General features: G+C 40.4%; 2 long non-coding RNA genes across 2 annotated transcripts in view; both read right to left on the bottom strand.

The window, feature by feature from the left end:
• The window catches only part of LOC143652480 (uncharacterized), a 62111-nt gene extending 50125 nt beyond the window's left edge, over window positions 1-11986 (bottom strand). The window contains exons 1-2 of the long non-coding RNA XR_013160712.1: window positions 11738-11986; window positions 10380-11053 (exon numbers count right to left, since the gene is read on the bottom strand). This is a non-coding gene — a long non-coding RNA (uncharacterized LOC143652480). The remainder of the gene's footprint in view (window positions 1-10379; window positions 11054-11737) is intronic.
• Window positions 11987-15814: 3828 nt separating this feature from the next.
• Window positions 15815-19279, bottom strand: LOC143651664 (uncharacterized). The gene is made up of 3 exons (XR_013160118.1): window positions 19142-19279; window positions 17814-17884; window positions 15815-15964 (listed from the first exon to the last, which is right to left on the bottom strand). It is a non-coding gene; the product is annotated as an uncharacterized LOC143651664 (long non-coding RNA).
• Window positions 19280-20662: the final 1383 nt, after the last annotated feature.

Here is a 20662-nt window from a genome sequence, read left to right as displayed (position 1 = left end):
CAGAATGTCTTTCAACTTACTTAGGCCTTTTCAAATTTCTCTCAACAATGTTTTGTAGCTGTCCATGTCCATCAGTTTTTCACAGGCTTAGTTAAATGTATTCCTACATATTTCATTCTTTTAGTTGCTCTTGTAAATGGAATTGTTTTCTTGATTCCCTTTTCAGATTGTTCATTGCTGCTGTATAGAAACATCACTGATTTTTATGTGTTGTGTACCTTACCACTTTGCTGAATTTATTTATTCTAGTAGCTTTCTTATAGAGTTTTCAGGATTTTCTATATATAGGATTATGTCATCTGTAAATAGCGAATATTTTGATTCTTCCTTTCCAATTAGGGTGTCTTTTTTTTTTCTTGCCAATTGCTCTGGCTAGAACTTCTAGTACAATGTTGAATAGCAGTGGTGAAAGTGAGCATTCTAATCTTATTTTTAAGGGGAAGTTTTCAGTCTTTCACCATTTAATATGACATTTGCTATAGGTTGATTTTGTTTCATAGGTCTTTAATATATCCCTTTTATCATATTGAGGATGTTTACTTCTACTCCTAGTTTTCTGGGTAGTTTTATCAAGAAGGGGTGCTGAATTTTGTTAACTGCCTTTTCTCCATCAATTGAAATAACAGGTGGCTTTTTTTCTTTATTCACTTAACATGGCATATTGCATTAATTTATTTTTTTATGTTCAACCACTCACCCTTGCATTCCAGAGAAAAATCCTATTTAATCATGTATTCTAATCCTTTTGAAGTGCTATTAGATTTGATCTCCTAGTATTTTGCTAAGGATTTTGCATCTGTGCTCTTCTGAAGCTGGAAGTACCTCAGAAAAACTTATTTTTAAATATAATCCATTCCTGCATGTGAAACAATTTAAGTATGACTTTTGATGATGCTACTCAATTTTAGGTATGTCACACTTCAATCAGAATGGTTTCAATCCTACTACTGGGATCCTTCATAAGAAAATGAAACTCAGACAGTGATAAAACCACAGATGGAGCACAAAGCTGAATTCAATGGAATCTGGAAGAGAAGGGAGAGGCCATTTGCCCTGCCATTTGATAAAAGAGCCAAGGATCACAGGCAGCCTGCCCCAGAACACCAGTCTTTGGGAAGAAAGCATCACCTTAATTACCTTTGATTTGGACTACTTTCAGCCTGCAAACTATAAGCTATGAGTTCCTATTATTTCAGCCAACCCATTTATGGTATTTGCTTGAGCAGCCTAGGAAATTAAAACAGCATTTACATATAAGATATATTGGTCTGCAATTTTTTTTCTTATTATATCTTTATCTGGCTTTTATACTAGGGTAATGCTGGTTTTACTAGATGAATAGGAAGTGTTCCCTCCTCTTCATTTTTTTTTTTTATAGTGTTGGATCAGGATTTAGGTTAATTCTTCTTTGAAGGTTTGGTAATATTCACCAGTGAAGCCATCTGGTCCTGGACTTTCGTTTTTTGGGAGGTTATTGGTCTGTTAAGGCCTCCTATTTCTAAGGAAAAAAAAATGCTAAGCTCTACACAGTAAGAATGGAGTGACCAGGAGCTGGTCAGTGTGGCTTTTAGAGGATCACATTTTAGATTCAGTATCCTAATTTCAGGGATCAAACAGTACTGCTGGGAACAAATGTTTAAACTATCCACAGGTCTTTGCACTCCTTTCCAGTAAAAAGGTTCAAGGCACAAAACAAACACAGACATCTTTTTCCCCTCAACTGTTATCAAACAGTATTTCTACATATCTTTGTTTTTTTAAAGCTAAAGGCTATCTAAAATTGAGCACTCTTCTACAAAAGGAACACACATTGCTCAATTCATCCCCACAGAAAATCTATGAAGCAAGCACTCCAAAGATTTCTATCTTACAGATGAGCAAACCGAGACCTGGAGAAGTTAAGTAACATACCCACCGCGAGGACAACAGCCCTGAATCGCCTTTTAATTCCCCATAAAGAGTGTCAGAATAGACCAGTCTCCTAGCCCAAGAAGTTCCTCACATATTTTAGATGTAGATTTTTCTGTAAAATTAAAATACATTACTTATACATATTTAATTGCAAGTCAAAACTAACAGAACTTCATAAATATACTAATAAAATCATTCCGATGATCAGTCTTAGGAACAGCATCATTTTGTCTTTCCTTATTCACTTCCATTGAAAGAGCTCAAATTTCTCCGCCGTTACCAATTAATTACACATCAGTACTCCTCAGAGATTAGATATTATATTTATGTTCTCTTTAATGGTTATTTTACAGCTGTTGTTAGTAATGAAAATAAAAACAATTTCATGCACCCTACAATGTGCTATAGAAACCAGAATGGTCATTATTCCAAGTTTTAAAACAGGAACTAAATTTCTAAGAAATAACTCAATATTTTATTAATAATTATACTTAAAATTTACACAGCATTTTATGTTTAAAACAATTTTTCATGTGCAGTTAAGAAAACGTGGATGCTGGAACAACACAGAACTGAATTCAAACTGCTCCCGCTCTAACACTGTTCGGCGTGGAATCTTTAAGTACCGAATTTTATTTGGAATAAATAATAGCTACATGGGGTGAGAATCCAAAAATTACAAAGACATATCAGAAAAAAAATCTTCTTTCCAATTTTGTGCCCCTACCAACCTACCGCCTCTCCCTGGAAGCAAAACAATGTTAGCAGCTTCTTGATATCCTTCCAGGGATATTTCTGCATATACAGTATAAGCAAATGGCGCATATAATCTTGTATCAATTTATACCAATGTTAGCATTCTTCACTCTTGAAAAATTTGAGCTACAGCTTCTTCTCCAGTAAAAGGGGTGTTGGGAAGATGAGATCAGAGAATCATACAAGAGGTGGCACCGAGTTTCCCTCCCCTTACCCTCAAAAGCTCTTCCCCGGGCCTTTTCAATCACCTAAGCGCGTGTCCATCACACACGGCCGGCCCCAACCCCCAGGAGGTCTGGGGTGGGCCCCAGAATTTGCATTTCTAAGAAGCTCGCTGATGGTACAGATGCTGGCTGATGGTACAGATGCTGGCGGCTGGTGGACCAACTGAGAATCACAAGGGCTAGTGGGAAGCTAGATGCCCTAAATTCTAACGTTGGTTCCACCACTTAATAAGCAACTTCCAGCAAATTACTCTCCGAGCCTCAGTTTTCTTTCAAAGGCTGTAGTGAAGATTAAATAACGTAAAGCACGTGCACAGGCCTTGCACAGGGCAAACACTCAAGAAAGAAATGTGACTGAGAGATGAAATGTGTCAAGGAGACAGAATGCACGAGAGGAGGGGAAATCCCGGCAAAGGGCGGAAATAACAGACGTGGGGGGCAGGGTGGGCGGCCCCGCGCGGCGCCTCCCGCGTGCTTCACCCGGCAGCACTGCCCCCGCCCGTGCCCCGCGCGCCCTTCACCCCGCACGAGGCCCCCGCCCTGCGCGGCCCCGCGCCCGACGCAGCCCGACGGACCGGGGGGGGGCCGGGAGCACGCTCGGGGCCGGGCTCCGTCTGCGAGCGGAGGTCGGAACTTCACACTCGAAAGCCTTGAGGCACCGAGCACCGCGTACCCAGAAAGACGTCGACGCCTCAGTACTGCGTTTAACATGTCAATTAAGGGCGTGTGAACACCCAGGCGGCGGCCTCTAATCCTCGAAGCGCCCCCGGCACAGGACATCAGTCCCCGGGGGAGCCCAGCCCCGCCCGCGGGGGACGCAGCGCGAACGTGCGGCTGGCAACAAAGGAAATGGCGGAGGCCGCGCGGGCGGGGCAGGGCGCGGCCGGAACACGGAGACTGGCCACCAGGGGGCAGCCGCGCGTCTGCTTCCCGCAGCCGGCTGGAACCGGTCTTGCCGGAAGTGGAGGCGGTGCCTTTGCTTCCGCAGCGAAGCGCCACGTGGCTGGTCGGGAAGGGCTGGAGAAAAACAACAAGATGGCGGCGCGGGTGGGGCGAGTGGGGTGGTAGGCGGGGGATGGTCTAGCCTTGGAGCCGTTTGACCAAATATGGGTCCGACGTGGGGCAGCCACGCGAGCCCCTCAGGGTCGGGGGTTCGGAGCCCGCGGAACCCGGTCTTATGCACGCCCGGGCGTCACTGCCGCGCGCCCCTAGCGTGCCGGCCCGTGGCTCGGGACCGCCGGCCTGCTCCCCAGTTTCCTTTTGTCCTTGAACTCGACAGTCCCCGCGAAACGGGATGTTAGGGATCTCTTTCTCGGTGCGTTTGATTTCTGAGGGAGGGATTAGGCTGGTGCGGATGCGACATTCTCCAACACTTCCTCCGCTTTCCAGCAGTTTTTTGGCTACCGTTTCCTGCTTTTGTTTATAGGGTTAGAACTCTCACCCTCCAAGGTAAAGGCCTTCACCTGCTCCTTCTGAAAAGAAAGTAAAATGCCCAATACACTGATGTTGGCTTTAAAGGCGCTTCTCGTCGTCCACGGGTTAAAAGAGGGTTTCTGTGCATCGTCCGCTGCTCTGGCGCCGCAAGCGCGTGGCAGAGCCCAAGGTCGTGAGATTTTTACGTCGGCCACCTACCTTGCACATTATTTCAGAGTCGACTGTTGTGTTATTTTAAGTTGATAGAAGTGAGAAATCGCCCGGTGTTCGTGGCATTTGATAAAGACCCGGAGCTCCCCCTCCGCGTCGGGGGATCTAAAGCAGAAAGACCGGCCCGTCCCTGCTCCACTTTCAGTCCTCATCGCAGCCCCTTCGCCACAGACTTAGTTTGCGTTACTTTGAGATGCAAGAGAGCCAGTGTGGGTAAAAACAGTCAACGGCATATATAGAATAAAGACGCTTGTCCCTGGCCTTATTTACGAATTTGTCGCCTTAGAGTTAGAGTAACGCCGAGTAATTTGTAAGACCATTGTAAGGCAGTTGTCTGAAATTATTTGGGACTGTTTGTTTTTTTTACAAACTAATAATAAAACTTGCTTCCCAAAGGTTCAAGAGGTTTAGTTAATGAGACTATACTAAATGAATAATACTTTAAGGATCCGAAATGTGGGAACGCTGACAGTTCTCAGGGAAGGGATTACTTTGTTAAGGGCTTTATGAAGGAGCGCTTGTGGTTTTCCTCAGTCTGGTAGGAATTTTAAGACGTGTCATGATCAAAACTGTAAATGCTGTTAAGTAGCACACCAGAAAGTGTACGCGCATCAGCTGAGGCAAAGATATTTCAGGGCTCTTACTTTAACGTTTAGGTGTGTATTTTTAACTCAAGCAGAGGTTTGGGAGGATATACCCTCTGCCACTCCTTTTCGTACCCATGCCCTTAAAAGCTTTGCTTAACTCGCGTGCATATTTTGGCAAAGGCCTGGACTGGGTTTCCAAAGGGGTCCTTTAACCTGGGGGTGGGGGGAGGGGGCAGTCAAGACCCTCCGTCCTTTCCTTAGCCTAGGAGAAGTATGCCGCTGCCTTTATATTTTCCTCACAAGGAGTCTCCCCCTGTGTATTCTTAAATTTTGCAGTGATTACCCGGTTTTTTCTTGTCACCTTTTGTACACACGGTTCGAATAAAATCTTCAGCAACTTTTTCTGCAAACGCCATTGATGTACAGGAGCATAGGAATTAGAGCTTGTCCTCAGACACTGAACTGGCTCCAGAATTTCATTAGCACCGATCTCCGTTAATAGAAGAAAACATTTTAAATTTTAAAATAAAATATTTTCTTATGATAGCAAATTTGATTTTTAAAAAACAGGACAAGAAAATTGAAAGAAACTGTACTCCAGTGATTCAGAAGAACTTGTCCTTCTTAGCATAGATTTAAATTTGTTTAGGGACAATTATGCTGTCTATACAATATAACTTCTTTATAAAATGTATTGGTTTTACTTAAGTAACTTCTTTACTTAACTTTATAAAATGTATTTGCTTCATTTCATGTTCCTAAAGCAAATTGCTCAATATAGAAAATATGAAAAATACAAAGAAAAATCATCCAGAATGCCACTACCAAGAAATAACCATTATTTAACAAGTTACATGTATGTGTTTGTTTTAAAAGAATACCATAGGTAGTTTTGTAATTTGTATTTTGTGTTTAGCCATGCATAATGTACATTTCCTCATGTCAGTAAAAATCCTCCATGATTTTTAGAGAATACAGTATTCAGTCGGAAGAATATACCATACGTAGCCATTAACCATTTCCTTACTATTGGACACCAAAGTTGTTTGCCATTTTTTGCTCTTGTAAATAATGTTGGCATGAATGCTTCTATATAAAGAGCTTTTTATGTATTTTTGTAAAATAGGGTTTACAAAAAAGCACCAAACTTTTCTAAGATTCTTTGATAGATACTTTGATTTCCTAAGTTGTTGAGTTAATGGTATTGCATCTTTATGTGCCAACATTCCTTTCACCTTAGGACAAATTCCATTCTCCAACCTTCACCGTCCTCACTCTTATAAATATACTTGCTTTTACTTGAAAATTGTTAACCATATTCTTTGGTGTACTGTTTTTGGTGAGGATGCGTGTCTAATAAGTTAAAGGACTCCATTCACTTTTAACCTACTAACAATATAGAAACCTCTTTTCCTTTTGACAGTTCATTTCTGTGCATAGATATGATATAAACTTTAGTTGCTTTAATTTTCTTTCTGCTTGCAGCAAGAATATAAACTTGGTGTCTCTTCAAAATCAATTAGATATACATGATTAAATAAACTTGGGGTTTTTTAAGGCTAAAGGACTCTAAACATAATATTTCAACATTTTATTAGCTCTTTTAACTTTTAATCGATATACTGTTAGACCTTTATCCCCAAGGACGAGAAAGAGGGTTCTATTCAGAACCAGGTGACCAAGTAGTCATTCGAAGGTTTCTCCTCTAGAATTAGTGTCCATGATACTTGGATACTCCATCCGAGGAAACTGTTCAGTAGCCTATCATTCCAAAATTAAACCCTGCTTTCCTTTTTTCTTCAAAAATAATTTAGAGAATAGGAAGCAGTAAAGAGGAAAAAAACAAAGGCATGAGTAAGGGGAAACTATCAATCAGCAGCCATTTCATGATCTTAAAACTACCTCAGAGAATGCTCTTTTCTTGGGTAATTTGGGCTCTAGTCCACCCGCTTTACTTTGCATAACCCTAGTTTCTCTCTTTAAATGAAGTCCTTCTAATTGCTGAACTTGGAGTAAAACATATGCAACTAGGATGAGAGAACACAGTTTGTTGAGAATATATGCTCAAAAGGATTTGGAGCTTTAAGAATGACCATATATGGCAATTACTATTATTGTGTTCTAAGCATCTTCTTGTAGACAGTCCCAATGCAGAGGTTATCTCTTGGACTACGGTATTTGAGGCCAATTCAAAGTCTCCAAGCAAACCTTGGCAAATGTCCTAATTCTACAGATGCACAGCTATAAACGAGAAATTTTTCTTAGCTATTCCAGCACTAAGCTTCTGAGATTAAAAATCTGTTACTAGATATTCACTGTGATCCTTTTAAAACAGTTCTAGATATTTTTGTTTTATCATTTAGATTTCATAGCTGATACCCAAGGCAGTAAATGGATGAATATTTTATGTTTGGGTTCTAAGGCACAATTGACTGTGAACAGCGTTTGGAAGCCATAGCTCTTAGAAGCCTGCCCCTGAGGAGCTGATGTTTAAAATTTGCTACTGATATAAATGAAGAAGGGAGGGGTGAGAAGAGGAAGAATTATTTTTTTATCTCAAGGGCCTTTGAAAACATCAGGTTTCCACTCTCGGCTACTGTGAGTGCCCAGGAATGAAAGGAAAAGGTCTTGTAAATATGCCCCTTAATTCAGCCCTACCAAAAATGAAGGAGGGAATATTTAGGTTGTCTCATGCCCTAGACTCTAGGCCAGTCTTGGCAAGTTGTGGGCATGTTCCAGGAGGATCAGGGCTCTCTAGCCCTAGGAATCATTAGCTTCTAATCTCCCCCAAATTTCCCTCTCTTGCCCTTGAGAAATAGCCCTAAAGCTTTGCTCCTCTTTCTTCCAAGTCCCTGGGGAAGAATGGTTTAAAACCGGGGCTTGGCAAGTGTCCATCAACAGATGAATGGCTAAACAAAATGTGGTAAATACATATGATGCAAGATTATTCAGCAGTAAGAAGGAATGAAATCCTGAAGCGACAACATGGACTAACCTTGAAGACATAATGTTAAGTAAAATAAGTCAGACACAGAGTGACAAATTATTGTATGATATCACTGTATGAACTAATTATAATATGCAAACTCATAGATATAAAATCTAGAATATAGGTTACAGAGATATAGAATAAGTATAAGGAATTGGGGGGAGGGGGTGCTGAATGTGTGCAGACTGTTTAACTAGGTTCAACTTAAATGGTTGCAAATGAACTCAGGTAATAGTAGCACGCTATTGTGAGAATAACAGTGCTGAATGTTCTATGAGTGTGGTAGAAAGGGGAAGTTTAGAGTCTTGTATGCCACCAGAAGGAAAGCTGGAGTATAAAACATGAGAATATATAACAGTGAATTTTGTGGTGTACAATGACTGTGATTCAAGTTCTTCTATGAGCTGCAGCAAATGTATGACATTATTACAATGAGTTAATAATAATAATAGAAAAAAGTACCTATTGCAATAACTATGGACTATAGTCAACAGTAATATTTTAATAGTCTTTCATCAGCAATAACAAATGTACTACACCAATACTGTGGGTCAATAAAGGGGGTGGATAAAGGGGTATGGGAGGATTTGGGTTTTATTTTATATTTTTATTTCTTTTCTGGCATAATGAAAATGTTCTAATATTGATCATGGGGTTGTATGCACAACTATGTGATGATACTGTGAGCCAGTGATTGTATAGTTCTGATAGTTTGTATGGTGTGTGAATAAATCTCAATAAAACTGCGTTTAAAAAAAACTGGGTCTTGAGAGTCAGAGAAGACTGAGTTGGGTTCTGGTTCTGTAATTTACAAAAGTTGTGACCTTGGGTATGTCAGTATCTCTGGGCCTCAGTTCCCTTCTCCATAAATTGGGGGTATTTCTTATTTGTTATGAAGATTAAATGAGGGAAAGGGCTGCGCAAGAGTAGCTCAGTGATAAAATTCTCACCGCAGCGCAGGAGACTCGAGTTCAATTCCCAGGGCCTGCACAGGCCAAAAAAAAAAAATTTGTTCCTTTTACAAAAAAAGAGAAAAGATTAAATGAGGGAAAGTAGGTAGTGCTTACTGCAATACCTGACACAAATAAATAATACGTTCTCAATAAATGGTAGTGACTATGAATCCTAGGTCCTTAACCATCTTCTCCTCCCCATCTTCACTGCTTCTCGCCTGCACTAGGGCCTCATTCTCCTTTGTCTAGTTGCCTGCTATCTGGTCTCCAGCCCTCCATCCCAGTCCCCGGAGCTGTTTGCTGTTCCTTGCACCATTTTTCTCCTTAAATATGCTTTTTGTTTTCTTATCTGCCTGGTAAACTCCTACTCATTCATCAAAACTGAGCTCAACTCTTATCACCCTGATGGTGAAAGTATAAATCGATATAACTTCTTCAAAGGGGAATTTTACAATAATTATCAAGATTTAATTGTACCTACCTATGGACCCAGGAATTCTACTTTTAGAAATGTGTCCTGTAGATATCCCTACAGGTGGTCAAAAAGAGAATGTGTACAAAGACCCTGTTTTGTAATAGCAGTTGATTATAAAAAGCCTACATAGCCAATAGAGATTTAGTACAAAAAGTTTTTATTTATCCCTATAATGAAATACTATACAGCTATTAAAAAGAAGAGGGCCGTGAAGTAATCAACACCATTGAACTGTACATTTGAAAGTGAATAAAATGGGAAAATTTAGGTTGTATATAAGTTACCAGAAGGGGGGAAACAGAACTATACAACACAAAGCGTGAACCCCAATGTAAACTATGGTCTATGGTTAACAGCATAATTATAATAATATTGTTGCATCCATTCTAACAAATGTACTACACTAATGCAAAATGTTAATAATGGGGAAAATTGTATGACGGGGTATAGGGGAACTCTGTATTTTATGCATGATTTTTTCTGTAAACCTACAACTGCTCTAATAAAAAAAGTTTAAAAAAAGAGGAAAACAAAATTAAAAAAAAAACTGGGCATCTTTATATGCAATTGATGTCCATAATATATTAGTAAGTGAAAATATAAGGGGTATAAAGCTGAATAGAAGATGCCTCCATTTGTGAAAGAAAAAAAATTAAAAGAGAGAGGAATAATATATTTATATTAATTGAGCATGTGGTCGTTGCCTTCGGGTAGACAGATGAGAGTCTAGGGAAGGGAAGATTTACTTTTTACTGTTTCCTCTTTTGTATTTTTAGAAAAATGCTTATCAATCTGCATAAAATGTCTGTTACTTTTTTTAAATAATTTTTTAAAACCTACCTCAATTCCAGCATCTGTTCCTTTGGGAAGGCTTTCCTGATCCTGTCCCTCCTTTTCCAAGGATTTTTTCCTTCATAGTGCCTGAGTTCTCCCAGAGTTTACCAGCTATATTATAGCACTTATTCCAGTGTGTTGACTGTTAATGTCCACAGGACTGTTTCCCCTGGAAAACCAGTCTCCAAGGGAGGAATGGTCTGCAAACTCGCCTTTATAATCTGGCTTCCCCTCCAACACATTATCAGACATCTCCAGCAAAAGCTTCTGTGCAGCTCCTGCAGCACTTGACATTTCACTGTTTTTCTCATTGTTGTTTGGTGGTTTATCATGTTTTGCTTGACTTTTTTTTTTTTAAATCCACAATGTCCTCGTACATTTTTTGACTTTGTACGTGCAGTTCCCTCTCTTCTAATGCCCTTCCCAACTTCTCCACCTGTTCAGTCTTCTTTGAGCCCAGCTCACTCAGTTATTTCATCTTTGAAGCCTTCCTGGTTTCCCAGCTTCAGTCAAATAAGCTTAATTTGATGCTCCCACAGCTCTCCAATCAAACTGTAATCATTTATCTTTATTGCAGTGATCATTTTACATGTCAGTCCATGTGACAAAAATAAGGAATTTTCAAGGACAGGAATTTTTACCTTGTTTATCTCACTCTCCCCAAAATTTAAGTCTGGCACCTAGGAGGCATGCAATAAAGAACTATTAATTGAATGAATGAATGAAGAGATTAATAGCAAGTACTCAGTGATGTTTGAATGGTCTGTGTGATGGCCATCATTTACCTTATTTGGGGCAGCATATCTGTATGCCGTTTTGTGTTGCATGCACATCTCAGTCTGGCACCTTGGACCAAAAGCTTTTGGTGTTTTTTACCACACTAATGTGGAGAAACCTAATTACATGTGCCCTTGGTAAGCATGAAGACCCTCAAAGTAGGACTGCCTGATTTAGCAAATAAAAAAAATTATGTCCCAAATATTACTTATACTAAAAAAGTATTCATTGTTTATCTGACATTCACATTTTAACTGGGCTTCTTGTATTTTATCTAGCAGCCATACCTAAAAGGCTGAATTCCCAACCCCTATCTTCCTGTGTTCAGATACAGCAATTCTTCTTTGAGAATTTTATGAACTTTGCAATTTTCTCATCTATACTACATAAATAAGCAACCAAAATCTCCTAAGTCTGCCTGCTAAATATTTTCTACACATATAAAAACTTTGCTTTCTTCCAAAACTCTTTAATGACATTTTTTAACTTTTTAAATTGTATAATATATATGCAAAACAAAGAAAGAAAAAATTAATCACATTTTAAACATCAGAGTTAGATTCCAATTCGACCTTTTAGTCACTTACTAGTAGAACTGGATCTAAGAAGGGAAAATTCAGGTGATTCTTTCCGTCTGGATTCTCTGTATATTTTCTTTCCATCTCTGTTTGCAGTATGTCTTGGGTAAAAGGAAACTCTCCCCAGGTGTACGGCAGTGGGGCTGCGCTCTGCCGTCAGAAGCCTTGCAGGCTGCATGGGCTGTAGAATGCCACTTGCCTGTGAAGAAGAGTGGCTAGCTACACAGCTCAGCGCTGCACCTGCACAGCTCAGCTTAGCAGGCTTCATTCCTTATTAAGGACTAGCCTTTTCATGGCAAGATTTTTTTGTAAGAATTAGAAGCATCACCGTATCTGAAACGGGGCATTTTCAGATTTCATTTTTTAAGCACTGGTAAGTGATTTTTTTAGGCCAAAAACGCAGACACCAACTGCAGCAGTGCATGTTTTTATTTCAATGGCACAGTTCCCATTACATTAAATCACGCTGCTTCAAAGTGCCTGGCGACTCTACACGACACACTTTCTTGTCACATGTAATTAATTTTCCCTGTGGTTCTAGAAAGAGATACTGTCTCAAATGCCATCTTTCCTTAACATCGTTGCACCTTGAAAATTACAGGCTAAACACTGTCCTGTGTCTAAACTCAAGCAAAACATTTACTTAGTCCTCAAATATCACAGCTAGCTCTAAACGATGACACGAAACTTCAGTAATTACTAAAAAGTGTAATTCTTAGTCATTTACGACGTGAGGGAATTGATTTTAGGGGGAAAAGCAGGAATAGGTTAAGAGGGGGCAGGGGTGAGGGTGTAACGTGGCCGAGAAGCGGGGGGGATGGCTGATCCGGGAGGGGAACACCCGCTTTGATGCAGCAGGAGCCGGGGCGCAGCGCCTCCCTCTCGGTGAGGAGCCGCCTGCCCCACCGCAGGGTCTGCGGTCTGCGCGCAGGGAGGCGGGAGAGGGTGGCAGGCTCTGCAGATCGCACCTGACATCTGCCACCGAACACACCGAACACACCGTGAGAGGAAAAGAAGCAGAGCAAAGGACCACTGCTCACTTTCTGAGATGGACTAAAAGGGCATATAATGTGTCAAAGGCTTTACTTTGAGAAGACAGTATCTCTTTTTATCCAGTTGTTTCAATGTCTTCTAGAAGATACCGCTTGGGAACGGTAATTTTCAGAGCCTAGGAGTATAGGAGAATCTATCCTGGATGCTTACATTGCAAAAACCAGGAGCATCGTGTTATTTGTTCCTTCAGAAAATTAAGACAGCAATGGACTATCTTTTAACATGTTAATCATAAAACTTCTACCCTTAAGAAAAGTTTCTTTCTACTAAGGAGCATGAAAAAATCTCATAATTATTGATTCTATTAAAAAAAAATCTGTAAGGAGGATTACACTTTCTCATGAACGCTAAACCCGTTTTAATCAAGTTTATATACCTACAATTTATCTCGGGGGTTGTGGTAATTTTTCATATGCTATAATCTATCAATATATCTTCCCAAACTGAGGAGTTTTCTTTGCATAAGAGCCCATTCATTTTTAAACCTGTTGCATATTCAGTGTGAATTTATTCATTAAGTGGTCCTCTCGTTCCCGGGTCCAGTAGCTCTCTGCACTAGACACAATTTATTTGTTGGGCTCCCCGGCCTCACCCCCACGCCCCGCTTAACTGAGAGATGGGGAAGACTATTCATTCCATTATTATTATAAATTATAGACTGGTCCATACTGGGCATTGATTGCGAACTCTAGGAAGATAAAATAGACACCGGGTTTCATATTTTGGCCTCTCAAGCACGGAGGCTTAGGGCTGGAAATGTGTCCTATGCCTTTAAGAAGAACTCGCTGTAATTTTCCACGGCCGGGCCGCGGCGGGGTGCGGCTGAGTGCGCCTGCGCGTCGCCTGGCGCGCCTCCCGTTGCCTAGTTACCACTCCCTCGTAGCCAGGCGGTTTTGTTTCCAAGATGGTCTCTGAGTCCTGTTTACTGTTTTCATGGGCCAGGAACAAAGCCACTTGCACACCATTGAGCTTAACAAAAAGCAAAAGTTGAAGAACTGGTTTTTAAAGTGTCACTGTCAATATTTACTTACTATTATAACTTAACAAAAATCCAGATTTTCTAGATGGGAGAAAAATCAGAGGAGTGCCTCAGGGTGTGTAAGCCCTGGTCTTTTGGCATCAAAGTTGGTGATACATTCATTGTTTCTTTTGATAAGAATTTATGGTTTTCTTGTTAAACTCGATCAGGCAGAAGTCTCTTGAGATTTAAAGTTGACCGTGATGCTTAAACTAGAGACCATGTAATTATGCTGCCCTCCATTCATTACCTTTTCCTTTTATGTGGAAACTATCCTCAGGGTAATGACAGCTTCTGCTCCTGGCCTCTCCCCTTTAAAAATATACCTGTTGATTTTTTTTTTTTCTTGAACGACTAGTTTATACCCAGATCTGATCTTATGAAGCCATTAAAATTATTATTAGATGGTGAATTTCCTGGGAATAGAATTGTTTTATTCATCTTTGCATCTCATAAGTGTTTCTGCTTGTAACAAACCTTTAAATAATGTTGCTAAATAATATTAATACCTATTGATTTTCACTCTGCCAAGGACTATTCTCACAAAAATGCCATGTAGTAGGTATTCCCATTTTATCTCATTTTACAGATAGAGAAACTAAGGTAGCAGGAGGTTAATAAATTGCCTAAGATGCCACAGGTAGTAAATGGTGAAAGCAGGATTTAAACCCTGACAGTGTGAGGAGAACCTGTGGTAGGCTGCCATTGTGCTTTACTGCCTGACTAAATACTGCAGGAAGTACATGAGGTCAGTCTCTTTCCTTGAAATATGCCCTTCTTCATATCAGTTATTAGTGGTGTGAGGGCATCTATATGCTTACCATACTCTGAGATGAAAGATTCCAATCTAGCCAACCTTGGTGGCAGGATATAAAGACAATCCAGGCCAGCTTTTCCAATCAGAGTCTCCTTACACTCAAATTTGACCTCACTGGCCCACTCTTTCTACAGACATAATGAGTCAATTAATAGGAAGCCAGGAGAAGTGTATTGCCAAATGCCGAAGGTTACATTATCTATCTTGATTCAAATTTTTACTTTCTGATTTCTTTGAAATTCAATTTAATTTTTAGCAGATGCTGAATAAGTTTACATGCTGCACCAGACCATGCAAATGTGTCTAAGAATGCCAAGTGAGCAACTAGCCTCGAGTTCAATCTCGACTCTTCAGTCTCCTCCTTCATCTATACAGCCTGGATATGCCTTCAGGGATGACCTCTTCCCTCCACTAACTTCCTAGGCCTAAGACACCTTCACTTCTGGCATCCTACCTTAACTTCTTCTCCAAGACTTGGCCTCCTTATGGGCTCTGTGTCTTGGCATGTGCTGATACACCTTCCTCCAACATTATTACTTGCTTGGTTCAACTAGCAAAACAGCTCGGTGTACATTCCTTCTGGAATCCTTCCCTGACTCACCTCCCTGCTCACCCACCCGCATCTCGTTTGGTCTCCCTTGGGCTCTCACGCCACTTGATAATTTCTCCTATTTCAATACAAATGGATATGTAGGATGTGTTTTCATGTTTAACGTACTAGTCCACAAACTTCTTGAGAGCAAAGATCTCATTTTTCATCTTTGTATTCTCAGTTCCTCACAGCAGAATGCCTAGAGGAATAGATGTGAGATGTCAAAGTGGTGACCACAGGGCTAATACAGCCCTCTAAATTATTTTGTTTGGCTCTTTTTTTCCTTTCTTTTTTTTAAATTTGAGGCCACATTTAAAAACCTGGGATGTTTACATACAAATCAGGATCTTCGGTCACCCTAGGCTTGTTTCCACATGGCAACAGGTAGCTGGTGCAGAGAAGTGGTAGGCCCTTTAGAGGGGGACACGAGCTGTCATTTTGCCGCAGTCTCTGCCACTCCCTTTTGCTTCCCTAGGGAGGCTAAGTATGAGTTGTCATTTATACTGAGTCTGTATCATGTTTTTTTGGGTTAAAATATTACCCAGTATCAAAAGAATGGAAAGACCAAAGCATCTTTCAGTAATAATGAGAAAGCCTATTTCTTGATGAAAATGAAAACTTGCCTCTGTGTTTATTAAGCACATGAAATGTGTCTGTCTCCATTTCTGGTAAATTCACCTGCTTCACTTATTGCAGTTATCTTGCTGGCACCTATAGACATTGAGTTTTTTTACTTCTAGGGCAGATACTCAAAAACTGTTGAGGGAGGGAATAAGTAAAATAGGAAAAGCAAGTTCAGCAAATGGTTACGATTCTAAACCTTTATAATTTAGTCACTTAAACAGACTTTCCAAGTTACCAGTTTTAGGCAATCCTTTAATTTCACCCTGAATATCTCTTCTAACATTTGCTGCATTTTGGTTGGGAGCACATGATATTCAGTTTCCTATAGACACTGTCTTAGCAAAAACCAGTGAGATAAGTTCATATATGTCCTTTGTTCTGAATAAGCCCAAAGGCATGGGATGCACAAATGAACAAGTTCATTTCATGCAGGGAATTAATTTCTCAGAACATTTTCCACAGCACTTCATATAGGACAGTGTGTTGAATAGAACTGAGAACTAGTTTCCAAAATTTGCAAATGAGAAAATTGTTGGCTCTGTTTGCTGTTAATGCTTATATATCAAAATAAACATTTAAATAAATCCTATCTTTTCTTCATAAATATCAGTGAGATAAGTAAGTACTGTTGCACATGCAATGTAGAAGGATAATGATGTTCTGTCTCATATAAATCAGCCAGGATAACAAAATCGTATTAGCTTAAGAAGTCACAAACATTGGTTTTAATTCCAGAGATTTGTTTAACAGAGCTTTTGTTTTCAAGGAAGGATTTTTAATTACTCCTTTCTCCTAAATTCTCATACCTTAGATTTACATTGTTTGAACAAGAATCTTACCTGGGTTAATGGACTAGACAATCTTTCTGAACAACCTGAGGGTCACTGTTTTTTAATGACGTTAATATCCCTTTCTTCTGCAAGTATGCTGTGACATCATGAAATAAAACTCAAATCATCTGTCCCCTTCTCCTTGCCCGGAAATTTTTTTTTCTTCTTTTCTTTGAAACACATCTTTATTTACTCCTGGCCAAACAAATATGTGGAAAAAGCCATCATCATAAACCTATCTTTTTAGTGTCTTATCCTTAAAATTGCCTGAGTACTTAGAACACAGAAAAACCAAATTTGAATGCATATTGCATTTGTAGTAGTTTAACAATTGACATGTTCCACAAGGTTATTTTAATGGAATGTCTTGAAACCAAAGCATAATTCATTGCAAACATAGGTCAGAAAAAGACCATAAACTTTTGAATGCTTGCCTGGAATTTTAAAGTCATTAAATCATTGTGCTTGTTTGTTCTGGCTAGATTAGTCCTTTCCAAACCTGTAGAACTATTAGGGCAGTGGTTGGGGATGTGGGTCAATTAGAAAGAGTCTCACAGTTGATTCTGACATCCTCTGTCCTTAAGTACCACTAATTTTCCTCTTAGGTCCACTTGCAAACAACTAATAGAGGCTGTAAATCAAGGATTTTCAAGAGGAAGGGTGTGACAGAATCTTCTAGGGCTGTGAGGATTTTACATTTATTAACCTGGTGGTGAAAGACTTCTGTGCAATTAGAAAAAGAACAATCAGCTATTGCAAACTGCCTTTATTTTTGGTTTTGAGAAAAAGAGAAAGAACCCAACCACCCGCTAGAAAGGAGGTGCAGCAAAGTTGGAGTCTCAACAGGCATGAGGGGAAGGTGGCTGTATCAATGAGAAATGGATATAAGGTCCCTCTCTCAGAGCCTAGAAGTTGCCCAGACATGTTAGTTCCGGTCTCTTTTAGAAGACCCAAACCGTAGTGCACATAATAGGGTTGTGTTTATTATGCTTGTCTCACATCACAGTCCTCCAGATAATTGACCTACCATGCCTGAACGTATTACTGGCAAAAGGACCACAAAATCTTTAGTAGTTTGTAGGCTCTCTGGCAAATAGATCTCCATATATGGTATAAAATGGGCTCATTCAGAAAACCACAAATTTACTTACAGTTAGATGTTAGAAACTGAAGCTTTGTTTATTGCCATTTCTGAAGGCATGCTGCAATAATTGTGCCCTGTCTACAAAAAAGCAGAGAAATACATAATCTTTGCAGATTTTCATTAGCGTCAGAAAGGGTATTGCAAATATTTTGATACCTGACTTTAAGGATATTGGCAATCAAAGAAAGATACTCAATTTGCTAAATTAAAGCACAGTTTGAAAGAGAGGGAAACATTTTTGTTATTTTAATTTCTAATTTAGAATCTGCATGAGTTTCTGTCCATGAGACAGAGTAGCCACATCTATCACACAAAACCAGCCAAAGCCAAACCAGTCTTATTACCTGCAGAAATGTAAAGGCAACATTAGCTGATTGGTATCAATTAAACTAAAGGCATATACTGCCATTTCATTAAGTACTTAATTTCCATGCCTGCTGCCCATGCCCCCAACTGTCTCTGTCCCTATTCAAATTCAGACCTACTTGCAATCCTTTCAGGGCCCTTACTTAATTTGATGAGAAAAAATTCTGTTGCCTTTTAACCTCCCAGATCTGAGTTAGAATCTAGGCCCCGAATTTCACAGGACTTCTTCCTTTCCCTTTCCTTTCTATATTTATTTATCTCCATATCTTCCTTTTTGAATATCTTCCTTTAAACACTTAAACTACTGCTAATAAAAAGAAGCGGCCAAAGAAAGAGGAGTTCATAATGTGTGGTCTGCGACATGCTCGCAAAAGGCAGAGGAAAACATCTGTAGAGCTGTGGCTCCCACGCTTTCCGAAGCAGGGGCAGGGGACTGCACAGCCCTGGGATATCAACCAGTCCAGTTTCCCAAAGACTATAAAACTCGCTGAAAACGAGGAATGGTGACCTACGGGAGACTTTGAGGAGGGAGACAATTAATACATCGCTTTAGAAATAAGGGTGTCGAAAATTCGTACACGGACTAAATTTAACGGTGGGAAAATTAACAGTCAAAAATCCCATTTACATAAATCACGGGTGACATAACTAACAGCTTGTACTATCCACTGTCAGACCACGGGCTGAGACAGCCGAGGAGTCTAAGAGAAGTTTGCTTCGGTTTATAGGACTGTCACACAGCTATAAATAAAAGGGCCCCAAGCTTTAGGCCTCTTTCTGTTTGCAGACAGTAAATTTAAATCCTTTGTCCCCGCGGACCAACACAAAGGCAGTAACCGTGGCTACCGTTGCTGCAGAAGAAACATACTCTCCAGATTTCCAGCTCTATATTCAGCTTTAGAAAATGGGATGTGTTGTAAAGGGAAGACACAATTTTACTTTGCCTAGGTTACTGACACCAAGACGCACCCCTCAGACTGTTCCAAGGGGAAACAATGAGTCATTCCCGCTGTCAGCCCAGGTGGGGCGTGAATTCCAGGCCCCGGGCTGCCGCGTTAACCCTCCTCCCCCGGCACGAGCCTCCTCGGGGCAGAGCGCGCCGGGGCCTGCCCGCGGCACTCCGCTGGGGGAAGCGCGCGGCCCGGAGCTGCCCTGCGCTGGCAGCCGGGGCCAAGCCGGTAACCAAGGCTGCACCTCCGCAGCGCCGGGCTCAGGGGGCCTCGGAGCTGTTTGTCACCGCGTGATTGGCTCCGGAGAGGGGTGGAGAAACGAAAACACTCAGCCCAGGATATATTTAGTTGAAGTGCAGCTGGGGAAGTGCTTAAACAAGGGAGCTTTTGTCCTTATGCTCAAGTGTTTTTTCTTAACTCCAACAAGGGTGCAAATTTCTTTCTTCCGTTACATTTTCTCTTCTTTGGGGGATGTCTTAAATCTCAAAGTTTAACATTTTCTGGAATTTTCCGGGATGTGTTGTATGAGAGGAAACTGAACAAATGTGATGCAGCGTGAACGCCAAAATGTAAAGCGCACATCTTTGCTAGAAGACACAGTTGAGAAATTCAGATAATTTGTTAATATTGTGTGTAAGTTTGCATCCTTGCAATTAATTTTCTGTAGATTCGAATTGGAAGTCAGGTATTTTCGAACGTCTTTACCTGGACTAATTTATGGAGTTGAAACGTAATTAAGTTTTATAAGCTGACAGAACCCCGTTTCACTTCAGTTGATTCACATTTTCCAGTAATGAAAGATTTACTTCTGCGCTGATGAGCACAGCTTCTTTGTAACAGATTACTGATGAGCCATGTAATGGCTTCTCTTCCCCTCCTCCTCGGAAAACGAGTGAGATCTGCCACCTTGCTACAAAGCTTTGAAGACAATATGTAAATGTTAAATTTTAGGGGCACGTTGTCTTCCATTCAGAAATAGCGCAGGAAATTTTTTACATAAGAATACCATTGCCAGTGATGAACCAACAGCAGAAGCTTCTGGGTAAGCAGCCTGTGGTTTTGATCACACCGGGAAACCAGGCCAACAAGACCTTGTTTAGAAAATTCCATTTGCTTGACTACCGAGTTCCTGACCAGGGTGAAGAAGTTGTAAGAGTATAAAAATGGGTAAAATGTGGTCCATGCCTTCAAGCAGCTTATAAAAGTAGTGAAATTTTCCCTCTTTCAAATATTTAAAGGCTGAAAAATATTGAAGGTCAAACTCCTCCTACAGAGAAGGCAGTAGAAGCCGGGGAAAGTGAGTGATCCGCTGGGTGACAACCGGGATTTGATGCCCGGAGAGGGTGGCAGGCGTGGGTTGGTGGTAAGGGAGACAATTGGAAGAGGAAAAGGTGGGCTTTTATCGGCTGTCTTATGATAGTATTCTCATAAAAGAAATTAATGACATTTCATCAAAAGACATTGTTGATTTCCTTATTGAAAGAAAAAAGTTTCTTAATAAAAGTGGGAAAGAAATGAGAGTGTACAGTAGGGATATTTT

This window comes from Tamandua tetradactyla, chromosome 12, assembly GCF_023851605.1.
Source record: "Tamandua tetradactyla isolate mTamTet1 chromosome 12, mTamTet1.pri, whole genome shotgun sequence".
NCBI lineage: Eukaryota > Metazoa > Chordata > Mammalia > Pilosa > Myrmecophagidae > Tamandua > Tamandua tetradactyla.
This window is presented reverse-complemented; position numbering and strand designations above follow the sequence as displayed.